Source organism: Garra rufa, chromosome 12 (genome assembly GCF_049309525.1).
Source record: "Garra rufa chromosome 12, GarRuf1.0, whole genome shotgun sequence".
Lineage (NCBI taxonomy): Eukaryota > Metazoa > Chordata > Actinopteri > Cypriniformes > Cyprinidae > Garra > Garra rufa.
The window spans coordinates 6730400-6742669 of record NC_133372.1 but is presented as its reverse complement, the minus strand read 5'-3'; the positions used below and the strand labels follow the sequence as shown (position 1 = coordinate 6742669).

General features: G+C 33.6%; 1 long non-coding RNA gene across 1 annotated transcript; it reads right to left on the bottom strand.

Moving 5' to 3' along the window:
* Nucleotides 1–3226: 3226 nt before the first annotated feature.
* On the bottom strand, nucleotides 3227–5930 carry LOC141346710 (uncharacterized). Its single transcript, XR_012357237.1, has 3 exons — nucleotides 5827–5930; nucleotides 5668–5711; nucleotides 3227–3387 (listed from the first exon to the last, which is right to left on the bottom strand). It is a non-coding gene; the product is annotated as an uncharacterized lncRNA (long non-coding RNA).
* Between the last annotated feature and the right edge of the window lie 6340 nt (nucleotides 5931–12270).

Genomic DNA, 12270 nt, shown 5'->3' with positions numbered 1-12270 from the left:
TTTTTTTTTTTTTCTTGACAGTGGCCTAGACCTTAAACCCTGAATCTAACGAGTGTAATAAAATATGCTTTTCATCACCTTATAAAGTGTATTCTCTTTTTTTTATTACATACATGGAAATGTATGCCTGTACAACTGGTCAGTGGTGGAAATTAAGTGCATTATTGTAAGGCTTAGTACTCTATTGTATAGTAAGCTATATTACTAAGTATTGTAAAGTATAGATTTGAGGTACTTGCTCTCTCGATGATTTGTTTATTTTCATGCCACTTTTTAGTTGTACTAGGCTGCAGTTAAAAGAAAAAAAAACGTTTTACTGAACTTGACAGCACATGAAGAGCTTATAAAATATTACATTTTGGCATAAATAAAACTACTCAGTAGTTCATACTTACAGTATAAGTACAGCCGAAACAAGTAGTCAATTGGCAAAAAAAATATTTGGCAACTAATTTGTTGATCATAAGTTGATCACGTTTGTTGATCATTTTAATGTAAAAACAGTACATAATTCCAGCTTAGAAAATTGCATTTTTTAAATTTTTAGTTGCTTGACATGTTTAACCACGTTGAGCTTTGAACTGTTCACAGGATGTGTAATGGTATTCTTTTTGGGTAATGTGTAATTCCCACTATTTTCATAATACTTACAAACCAAATCAGTTGAGCAGTGAAGAAAATAATTAGCAGACTAACTCATATTGAAAATAATCATTAGATACAGTAGATATCCACAAAATAGTTCAGAATGAGCTCCACCTTAATCAACTACAAGACTAAATAATCATGAGTTTTATGAGTAATAATGAAGTCAAGTCACCTTTATTTATATAGTGCTTTTAACAATACAGATTGTGTCAAAGAAACTGCACTGTATTCAAACAGGACAATAGTGTGTAAGTAACGCATTATTGTAAACAATCAATTTCCAGTTAAAGACAGTTCATCAATGAATTCAGTGATATCATCATACAGTTCAGTTCAAATAGTATACGATATCGCTGGAAAGTAAATATGATTCACAGGGGAAAATGGAATTTTAGGTCTTTAGCCCTGGGCTGAGACAAAACAACTATGCCCACATATGCCTGTGTCCTAGTGTAGGGTGCTGTACAACAATTGAAACTTGTTTATGGAATAAGCAGATTATAGGGACATCGACAAGCAAGACAAAGAAAACCATTATGACAAGGAGGAATCATTATTTCCCAACATTAAATGCAAGTTCATCCAAAATCATTTTGCTAAAGGAAAAAAGAAAAGAAAGAAAGAATGAAAGATATACAGAAATAATAAACATGTTGCCTAGACATGTTACTTTAAAATATTTGTGTAAATTTTTACTGTATTTCTGTATTCTGTCTTCAGAGTCTCACAGTACCATCAAAACCTAACACAAGCATGTTGTAAATATAGAAAGGGGCAGAAATAAAAAAATGTTTAGGCATAAATGTGACAACACAGTTTGTTGTCCATGGTAAAGGGAGTACATCTGTACAGGTTTTATTGCCCTTCCACCCACAGGGGACCAGTAGAGCCTCCTGGTAGAGTAACAAAACTGCACATTTCAAATGGATGTAACTTAAAGTCCGATTAACATATCAAAGAGAAAATCAGCAGGACAGCTAATTATGCTGTGTTTAATATATAATGTTGGAAACAGTTTTTTCACATATACAGAAAGTTTGTAAAAAAGCGTTTTAAAAAGTGTTCTTAGTAAAATACCAAATTTCAACTTGGCTGTCAAATATATCATAAAAGCTTGCACAATAAACATATTTAGATATAACTTTATTCATTGAATATAGTATTTACTTAATTTAATTACTAAAAGATTTTTAAACTACATTACCCATAAGCCTTTTACACTCTATCGATGGGACGGGAAAACATGGCGCTGTATATTGTAGTTCATTAAAGTTTGTATTTACGCTGTAGGGTTAGGGTTAGGATCTCGGTAAATGGGAAATTTCTTGCAACACAGCAATGCCTCATTGTTCAGTGACAGTATTACTTAAGTCATAATGACAGTAAAACGTAGTTTACAAAATGAAGCACCTTGTATTTTGGCTTAAAAGTTAGTCCAGCCATAGCTTGTCAAAATCCACGTCACACTTACTTCCAAATATGGTAATTACAGGATCTTCCGGCTGAAGGTGGGTTATAACCACTGATCTATAATAGAGATCATTATATAGATCAGTGGTTATAACCATATAACAGAAGGGCAGTAAAATATTTATTTCTTCTCATTAAAAATAAAATTTCAGTTATTGATTCCTATCTGTGTGTTACCTGATGTAGATTAGATTATTGATTAGTTAAGTGAATCTTTTTCCCAAAGCAAGGGTCTATTTCCATGGTATGAACCAGAGGGTAACTAATTTTGACAGCTGTATACTGTATGAATATATATATATATATATAAGCAGAAATTAGACGTTTTGAAATGGTTTAGTATTTATTCCTCATACAGTACACAACAGTGAATATATATATCAATATGTAGTCAATATATATATATATATATATATATATATATATATATATATATATATATACTGCTCAAAAAAATAAAAGGAACTCTTTGAGTTAAATTGTGTTCCCTTTATTTTTTTTTAGCAGTATATATATATATATATATATATATATATATATATATATATATATATATATATATATATATATACACACACACACACACACACACACACAAACAAACACATCCACACAGATGTACTTATTTCCCGAAAATGTATCAATAGGTCAAAATCTAAATGTAGTGCTTTGTACAGTATCCTCTCTCAGCTAGATACTTGAAACTAAATATAAAAAAATAACAGTTCAGTATAAAATTGTATGAAAATAAGGGCAATCAGTTTTACTGAAATATAACAATTTAAAAAAGCATTCTTAATAATAAACTTATTCTATTTTAGGCTACACGAAAATAAATATGTAAATGGGAAATATGTAACACTAAATATATTACTACATTTATGTTGTATTTTTTCATGCTTGGCATAACAGACAGTTCATGTAAACTTACCTATACCAAAACTGCACTGCACAAATCTTTAAAAATAATGTCTTTAAAATAATGTAGAAACAACATATTTGTAGCATGTCCTCTCCACGTTACACTACCTGGCTGTAACGCCGTTCACAACAAATGCAAAAGATGTTTAAAACAACAACTTTTTAAAAAATACTAGAAGAGAGTATGCACTGTGCAAACAACTTTAATGGAGAACAGCAAGCAAAACAAAACAAGAACAACAACGACAAAACAGTTGAAGTTCTCAAAGCTGGTTGGGGTGTGGAGTCTCGGTCAAAAAATGTTGGAACTCCCTGGCAGGCTCCCATGTGTCATCCCAAGTTTTGCCACTGTAAAATATCAAAAGTGCACATATATCATTAGAAGACAGGACAAAAATCAAGATCATTGACACTGGTGGATTAGCTAGAAAGGGCTTTGACTTGCAGAATGCTGACTACGTTTTAAAATTTCAGCATGTTTTCATGTTTTATTACAAGTAGACCTGGCAGTTCTACAGACTCAGGGATCAGGAGTGACTGCATCTTGCTTCCACTGCCATTCATCATTGTTCTCCTCTTCTTCATATTCAGTACTGCTCTTATTTTCTCACTTCCCTAATCTTCCTAATGCATTTTATCACCACTACTGTCACTGTTTCCATCTTCATTGCTCAAAAATATGATGCAAATCACATGTAGAACAGCATTCTCCATCCAAGTTTAGTGTTTCAGATGCTGACAAATTATTTTATGCATGCATGATTCCCCTATTAAAAAAGTAATAGACTTAAAATGCATTTATTTGACACTAAGTATAGTTCAAATCTATTAACATATTTACTGACATATCGCTCAAAACTTACTGATATAAAAAAATAATTACATTTTACATGGAATACTACTTGTGGACAAAGCACATTTCTTAATATTAATCAAAAATTTAATGTTTAATGTCACTATTGATGAGAATTGTATGATAATGATTAAAGTGTACACAACATTTACTTGCAATAGTTGCACTTTAGCACAGTCAAATATATCCAAGTATATCTTTAGTTGGACTTCAGTACTACTTCTGCATTAAGTATTAAGCATTAAATTGTTCCAATTTAATAGGCTTCAAATATACCAGGTTGGTATACTAAAAGTACAATTACAGAGTATATTTTATTAAGTAAATAATAAGTAAATTTATTTGTAGTATACTTAGCATGTAAATAAATATATTGCAAATATATTTTAGCATATTTATTTTTCACTAAGGTCACGTCTACTGTAAAACATTACTGGTAATGTCCATGGTCAATGTCCTGCTCAATAAATAGGCTTTAGCTAGTTGTGTATGTATAGTAGCAGCTTGAGTACTTGACTAGAAATTAAAAATGTTATCACATCAGCTAGCTCCATTTTATTTTTAATACACTGGCTGACTGTCAACTATTTTTAAAATTGTATGAATTAGAAAGCACTGAATTGTCCAGCTTCCACAATCCATTGTGTCCACTTCTAATTCATAAATTCTCGGCTCTTTTTAATAACTAGATATCTAAATTGACACAAGGAGGTAGATCTTTCTCCTATCTGTATCCAAAATAATGGAATATTCTTTAAAGAACTTGATATTTAGTCACACTTTAGTTTTTATTCCAGACAACTGACCATTGCCCATGTCCTAGCAAAACCTTGTATCAGTTTTTTTACAGACTACCTCAGAGGATGATTTCCTGCCAGGATCAATTACATGACTAGGGAGCTTTCTCTTGCCACAGACATCAATAAAATGAACTTCCATGTTGTTCTGAGAATTAAATTGAGTTTAACAGAGTTATCTAATTACATAATTTATGTTGGAAAATAAATGCTGATGTTATATTTGATGTTATATTTGAACATTCAAGGAGTTGGGGGGAAAATAAATAAAGGAGAGATGGCGTTAAGAAGAGCTCGTCCATGTCTGAGGGTTTTACTTTATTAATCTTTTAGTTTACGCAGAATTAAAGCACCGAAATCACCCATACCCTTGTGAAAAAAGTACATTTTGTGTATTTGTATTGTATTTCTAGTTGCAACAGTACATTGCAAATATACTAGCAAAAAGTGTACTAATTTTAAATATAAAAAAGTATATTACCACAATGCTTTTACTTAATTATTATTATTAATAAGTATTATTATTGTAAAAATAAGTCAATAATAATAATTGTAATTTAGTATATTTCCTTAAAAATAATATATTTATGGTTTCAAGCATGCAATTATCTTACACAGGCATATACTTAAAGTGTACTAATTATACTTAAAGTTGTCTCAATTTAGCACATAAAAGTACACTAAATACACTTAAAGTTATGCTTTACTACAACTTAATTACAATTAAAATATATTTAGCACAAAATTAGTATGTCGAAAATAGCACACTTCAAATTAACTAATCATTAATACACTAAAGGTATACTGACAATTAGTATGGCTGCAAGTATACTTAGCATATTTTTTTTCACTAGGGTAAACAAGTAAGCAGAACACTGCTTTCAAGAGACCATTTGAGCATTGCTAACATCATATTGGTCATGGAATAGACTACTTAGCATTGCAATGAAATTAAATAGTTAATAAAACACAACTTACCACACAGCGCAAGACAACCAGTGGACTTTCAATTCTGCTTTTCCCTACACACACACACAAAGTAATAATTATTTTAGCTGTTTAAGCAATCACTGAATTGTTATCTTTAAAGGCCAGAGTCACTGAGACAAACATGCAGCTTAATAAAAGACATTTTACCTCATTCATTCTTTCCCCAGTTATTTTATCGAATAGGAAGATCTTCTGCCTACTACATTTCCGGCAACCTGAATGATTAAAAGACAAGGAAAGTTTATTAAGCAACGAATGTCAAGCTTTGTAGTTGAATCTCCAGTTAATAGTTATCATTTTACTTGTGAGGTGAACTGTGGTCCCACTTTGTCCCTGCTTATTGTCAATCAAGTAAAATATACTGTGCTGGGTTTCCAAAAGCCATCCTAGCTTAAGGGGGTCATCACAAGCCCAATTTTCACAAGTTCATATGATTTTTCTTTAGGGTCTTAATGAAAAGTCTCTAATATACTTTGATTAAAAATTCTCAATAGTAGTGTAAAAAAAAAACCTTTTACCTTGTCAAAATCAGCTCTGCAAAATGTCAACTCATTTTACTGCAAGGTCCAAATAATACTTACATTTGCTGTGGGTGAAGCTGTAACAGGAACAATTTGCACAAACATAGACGCAAATGATAGGAGTCGGATATTACTTTTAAAAATTAAACACCACTGGGTGGATTTTCATCATTGTAGGCTTGTTGTGTTCACAAACTACCAACACACATTAATGTTCAAACAACATGAAAAAGTTGGTTTTGCATCCGATGACCCCTTCAAAATAGTGATTGACATTAACCACAGCCCTTGGACGCTGGCCACTTAAACACAGTTAAACAACTTAACCAACCAAAAACAAAAACAACCAACCAAATAAATCTAATTTACCTGAAGTCAACTTTAATAGTGTGGATTAAGGTTTACCACTGAAAAAAAAAACTTACTTTTTCTTCTCTTCTTCACATATGGCCCCTCCTGACTCAAGGACTGGGAGATGGAAGAAGCAGCAGGTGGAGGACAAGACTGTGGAAGGGAGAGATCAGTGGTCATAAGACATAGAGAAGAGACAGAGGTGGCAGAAGGGGCTGGTGTCGTCCTTTTCTTCCTGTGTCGCAAAGACTTAGAACATGGCAGTGGAGGTGAAGGAGGAGAAGAGTATGGAGGAAGAACAACAGTAGAGGAGGAAGGAGAGAGAGAAGTGGGAGAGTGTGGGAAAGAGAGAGGAACCAGGTCGAGTACAAATACAGTCTCGGACTCCTTTGTGAGACTGTCCGACTGCTCCACGGTGAGGCTCTCCGGCTGCTCCACGGTGAGGCTCTCCGGCTGCTCCACAACGGAACCGTTGCACTGCTCCTGACTGGGGCTGTTGTGCTGCTCTGCTATGGGGATGTCATTGTACATATATTTTAAATAATAATTATTATTTTTGAACAAAAATCTTGCTCTTACCCTTAGTCAAGATAAATTCGTAAGCCCTTCGCATCTTCTCCAAAAAATTTCTTGTGACAGGAGTGGGGTGCAGATGGGTTATTATGTCTGCAACTCACTTATTAGATTTTTTTTTTATCTTGTTTTCCTATAAATAAAATGGGCTTGTAACCCACTGCCTCAAGTTTCCGCACCTGAAATGAACAAAAGCAGTTACTACACATTAGTTAAACCCACTGAAATATTAGATACATTAGTACTGTATAAAGCAATTTTATTTTAAGGTCATTTAATGAAGTGCAATGTTAGAAAATTAGCCTTAATCTGTTTTGTAAAGATTATTTGAGAAAAAGCATTACCACATCTTGTATTTTATATGATCAAAGTTCAATTTCAGATAAGGCCAGAGGTACTCTTTCAGTTTCTAACATTGCCAACATGACTGAGTCATTATGTGACAGAGAACACAACTTATTGTTTCTCTTTAACACAATTTAAAGATAAAGATAGAGTCTTCCTTAAATATAAAGGCCACATCACACTGGTACTAGTCTATGATATGTGACAAATATGTGCTTACAGTTACACTTCAAATAACACTTATGAAAAATTAGCTTTTTTTTACTTACTGCAATACGGGCAGAATCAATTATGCGGCCAACATTTCTGCTTTTCATAACAGATTTCCCCCACTCGCTGTCCAGTGACACCACTTTTTCTTTTAATTTTTGTTTATTGGACAGACTTCCAAAGCAGACATAGCAGGTTTTCCTGCTTGCCTGATTGGGAGTCTGGCAAGATGGGCAGGGCCTAAATTTGGGCCTTGTCATAACTTTAAAAAAAAAAAAACTAAAATAATATACAGCAGAAATAAACAAAACAAACAAACAAAAAAAAAAACAGACAGACTAAGACCTATTGAGAGGAACAGAATAATGGACAGATACAGATGTAAAGAGAGAGAGAGAGAGAGAGAGAGAGAGAGAGAGAGAGAGAGAGAGAGAGGGACAGCAATCTACAGAGAGACAAGTTAAAAAGACAGACGTGGCTCTTAAAAGTGCCTTTGGTTTGTGTGTGTGTGTGTGTGTGTGTGTGTGTGTCTGTGTGTGGGTCGTGTTAAATAAAGGAGAAGTGAGAAGCTGTTAAATGTGAAGGACCTGGTAAGAGAAAAAAAATCAGAATTCAGAATTTCTTACAATTTTACCAGTTATTTTTTCATCAGTGTTGGCAGATTAGGCAGTTTTTGACTGGTTTTGAGTTGTACTACATGGGATAAAATGGGCTTGGACAGGTGAAATTTTGATAACTCTGTTATGCCAAATGACAGATATGGAAAACAGTTTACAATGTCGAAACAAAGTAGCCTTCTTTAGAGAAGAACACTTAATTTGCTTAATTATGACATATTAAATAATTGTGGTAAGCCACAGTATTGTCGTAGCTATGAATACATTTGTATTGTGTACCATTGTTAAGATTTGTGTTTTTACTATATAATTTTGTGTGGATTTCTAACAATTACTGGAAAACAAACCAATCTGGCAACACTGTTCCTCATCTCAACATTTATAATTGGCTGAAGTGTTGTGAGCTACTGTAATATGAAAACACATAATAAAAATCATGCAATCTCCTATCATATTACCTCGCATTATTATATGTGGAAAAAAATAAACAAACTTGAATTTAATTAGCTAACTTACTAGCATACTACACATACGGTGCAGCTAATTATATTTTTATAATGTCTGCTGTCATTTACTGCATCACGAAACTACTACCTTGCACTTCTAAAGGTTCTAAACACAACTTCTTGACCTGAAAACGACTTTTTGTACCGAAAATGTAAGAAATTGTTCACATCTACTTACCGAGTGGAAAATCGCAATGGATCTTGGGATCGCGCCATACAATGACGTCAGCTCCACAGATTGATTGATTTATTAATAAATAAATAAAAATACAATATAAATAATCAATCAACCAACCAATAAACAAACAAACAAATAATTAAATAATAATGATTATTATTATTAATCGCACTGCTCTGATTAATCATTGATTAACCAAACAAAATCACAGCACATTACACACAGTACGCTTATCAATATCAATAAACCTCCGATAAAAACTAGAAAACACCTAAAGTGCTTAGGATACTGGTGTTGCTCGCGCTATGGAGCGTTGCTAAAGTCAGCGCTGAACGCTGTTTCACAGACAGCACTTTGATATCAGACAGCGTTTATTTTATTTTAAAATAAAATAAAAATCAGTTGACGAGCTAAATAAATACGAGCAAGCGAGTGATTGTGTACATTGACTGAGTGAATATTATGAAACTAATATATATATTTCTCGCTAGAAATGTAACCAAAACTTATTTTTATGCAGAAACTAATTCTAAATATTGAGTTTTTCACTAAAAATGAGAGAAATGTCCGCCATGTTTTTTGTTCTCACGGTCGGAATCTTGAAAGTCACGTGACTTGGACGTAAAACAATAGGAAAAGAATAGGCAAAAAAAAACGTAACAGTCATACAATTCAAGGGCCGTTATTGTAACCCCTCTACGTTTTGCACTTTGGACCAACGTAGTCAGGGTACGTTTTTATATGAGACTGGGTTGGTACAACATTGCAGAAAACCTACCGTGCCAAGAATCTTTTGACTGAAATGTTTATTAGTAGGGATGCACCGATACGTGTCGGCCGATCACTTGCGCGTTTTGTCAGTAAAGCCGGTTCTGTAATCAGCGGTAAATGCCATCAGGTGCGTGATTTCACGTTGAGCTGTATATACTACACACAGCCGTTGTTCACTGACGAGCTGCGCACATTCACACTGATAATGAACATTGATTTGCGCAGCTCGTCGGTAAACAACGGCTGTGTGTAGTATATACGGCTCAACGTGAAATCACGCACCTGATGGCATTTACCGCTGATTACAGAACCGGCTTTACTGACAAAACGTGCAAGCATTATCGGCCGATTCGTATCGGTGCATCCCTATTTATTAGTATCATTTTTTCATTCTAACCCAGTTTTTATTTAATTTTACACAACAAACTCCCAGTTAAGTTCGTTTTAAAAGAGGAATCAGTTTGAAACAGATTCAGTCAGATGGTCAGTTTTCACCCAGATGGTTCATCTTACACACTGACTCGGCTCAACTTACCCCTAAACTGGGGCAAATTGAGCCACAGAAACACGTTTTTTTTTTTTTTTTTTTTTTTTTTTTTATATAAGAAGCCATCATTTTAGAATCCTTTGTCATGGACACATTCCGATAATTTAAAGTGATTGGAAACATTCTGAAATTACTTTAGATATGTTTATTGTACTTCCGTCTCATTTTCGCTAGTCTTGAAGACCACATAACTAAAAAATGGCTCATCTTACCCAACTCTCCCCTAACTGGAGATTGTAGAAATCATGTTGCAATAAGGAGATCACTGGATAATGTGCTCAGCAGATATGACTGTGTTCGGCTGTAATACTGTAGCAAAAACACAATAAAAGTTTTGAGTGAGTTCGCAATACATGACCAAATAATCATAATATAATTTTTGGGCCAAGTTTCATAGAAATTTTTGAGTTGACTCAACTTATAATTAAAAAAAGAAAAAAAAAAGAAAGAAAGAAAACTCAGTTACTAAAAATGTGTTATGATTATGAATTATCCATTTAGCTAATGTCATGGCCATCTAGGAATTTATTTTCAGTTAAGACATTTACTTACAAATAATTATTTTAATATTTAAAAAGACTCATTTACTATTAGTATGCCTTTTAACAGTGTGAAGTTTTTATACTTTTTGCCTGAATTAACCTACAATTATCTGATTTTCTTCATATATAGAATATAAAACACAGTATAGAAGAAAGCATTTTGAATAGTTACACTGAAAAATACACACTTAAGCATTCATAAATTTGTCCTTTTACATTTTTTTTTTATGCATTACATCTGGTGCTCATCTTCTGTGTTGATCCTAACAAAGCGGTTATTATATTTATAGACACATACCATGCTACCTCACCATCTAAAGTGTCTGGTGGAGAAAGTCTTTGTCTATTCAAGTCCTTGTCAATTCCAAATGCCCCATTTATGAGGCCAGAGCAAAAAATTAGACCAGTTCACAAAGCACACATGAAACTTTTCCTAGTATTTTTGCAGCAGTCTCCTTCAAGATTATGGCCTTTACTTGTCTGAATGCATGACTAGATCGTTATATATTCTCAAGGATGTGTGCTACAAAACAGTGTTAAATCCTTGAACCAAACTGAAGAAACATTTGCAATCCGAAGGCTACAAAAGCTCTCTAAGAATAGTGCTCTGTGTCAATTTTTGTTGTACAAGTTCTAAGCTTAACAACCTTTAAATCTCTTCAACAGAGCTGATATCTCAACAGATAACCTTCATCATTACAGTACATTCTGTTTCCTAAAGGCAAATTCAGTCCACGTGATTTTTCTTCAGTTCTCCAATGGGGTGGCTGTGTCGATTTTCGTTCTTAAAGGATAACTATTGCCAAAATGCAACCTGGGCTGTTTTTTTTTTTTTTTTTTTAATGTAAACGAGACAAACTTATATCTAAAAGCATAATTACGACAAACGAGCCGTTTTTGAGATTGACCGTGATTTCGTTTTGTGGTCAGTGGCTGGTGAATGGGATTACTAGGGGCATATCTTTGAGCGCATCAAAATCGATATTTTTACAACACTAAGAAGGCTCGACACACCATGAAACTTTGCTCGAAGTATCGACTGGGTCTCTACACATGAACTCGAGCATTGAGAACATTGTTTGTGTACACAGAGTTTACTAAAAAGGAAGGTTTTGAACAACTCTCTTTCACTGTTTGAGTTTCCGCTCGCGGCCGTCTTGCCAGTCAAGAAGTATCGGCAAGTATCTCGGGATGCGACATAATAGTGAGGAGAGTAAAGATGGATAGCTCCTAAAGCATATTAACATATAAATGCACGGGTAATTCGTTGTTTTGTCGCAAGTGAAGAACAATATTAACCTTTTAGTTGTAAAAAGAGCCTCATACAGAGTCCATTCATTCGCATTCGGAGATCGATACTTCTTGACTGGCAAGATGGCCGTGAGCGGAAACTCAAAGAGTGTAAGTATAATATAATATACTATACTTAC